Source organism: Belonocnema kinseyi, chromosome 5, assembly GCF_010883055.1.
Source record: "Belonocnema kinseyi isolate 2016_QV_RU_SX_M_011 chromosome 5, B_treatae_v1, whole genome shotgun sequence".
NCBI lineage: Eukaryota > Metazoa > Arthropoda > Insecta > Hymenoptera > Cynipidae > Belonocnema > Belonocnema kinseyi.
The window spans coordinates 61,058,770-61,060,292 of NC_046661.1; positions in this window are offsets into that span (position 1 = coordinate 61,058,770).

Consider the following 1,523-nt stretch of genomic DNA (forward strand, 5'->3'; position numbering starts at 1 on the left):
CTACAATTTAATTTATTTGGAGATATCGTTGTATAGTGGATTGGAACAAGTGGTAATTAGGGGGTTGATCATGGTTTTATTTCAATTTTGAAAAAGGCGCATATGAGCACATTTGAAATCATATCCGAAGAGATAATTATAAATTTGTAGACTGCAATTTAAGTTATTTGTATATAACATCGGGTAGTGGATCATAACAAATGATAAGGGGGTTGATTGTGGCTTTTTTGTCAATTTTGAAAAAGGTGCATAAGAGCGCATTTTAAATCCTATGCGAAGAGATCATTATAAATTTGCATACTGCAATTTAAGGTATTTGGAGACATCACGGATTAGTGGAACGCAACAAGTGGTAATGGGGGGGTTGTTTATGGTTTTTTGTCAATTTTGAACGTGACGCATTTGAGCGCTTTTGAAATCCTATTTATAAGAGACAATTTTAAATATTTACTCTGCAATTTAATTTATTCGGAGATATCATCAGATAGTGGATCATAACCAGCCGTAATGAGGGGGTTGATTATTGTTTTTGGTCATATTAAAAGTGGCGCATGTGACCGCTTTTAAAATTTTATATGAAGAGACAATTATAAATCGGTATACTGCAATTTAATTTATTTGGAGATATGATTGGATACTGGATCGTTACAAGTGCTAATGAGAGGGTTGGTTATGGTTTCTTGTCAGTTTCGGAAGTGGCGCATATGAGCGCATTTGAAATGCTACCCGAAGAGATCATTATAAATTTTTATACTGCAATTTAAGTTATTTGGAGAATTCATGGATTAGTGGAACCTAACAAGTGGTAGTGAGGGGGTTGTTTATAGTTTTTTGTCAATTTTGAACATGGCGCATATGAGGGTTTTTAAAATCCTTTACGAAGAGCCCATTACGGGTGTGTATACTGCAATTTCATTTATTGGGATCTATCATCGGATAATGGATCGTAACAAGTAGTAATTGGGGGGGGGGGTTGATTATGGCTTCTCGGTCAATTTTTAAAAAGGTGCATAGGAACGAATTTGAAATCCTATACGAAGAGACAATTCTAAATTTTTATTCTGCAGTTTAATATATTTAGAGATATCATCGGATAGTGGATCATAACAGGCCGTAATGCGGGGGTTGATTATGGGTTTTGGTCAATTTCGAAAGTGGTGCATATTAAGCGCATTTGACATCCTATACGAAGAGATCTTTCTAAACTTTTATATTGCAATTTAATTGATTTGGAGATATCATCGTATAGTGGATCGCAACAAGTTGTAATGAGGCAGTTGATTATGGGTTTTCGTCAATTTCGAAAGTGGCGCATATAAGCGCATTTGAAATTCTATCCCAAGAGATCATTATAAATTTTTATATAGCAACTTAGGTTATTTGGGAATATCATCGGGTAGTGGATCGGTAGCAAATATTAATCGGGGTTGATTTAAAAAAAATGTAATGGCGCAAATGAGCGCATTTGAAGACGAATGAATCCATGTCCTCAAATTTATATTGCACATCATTGTTGATGATAT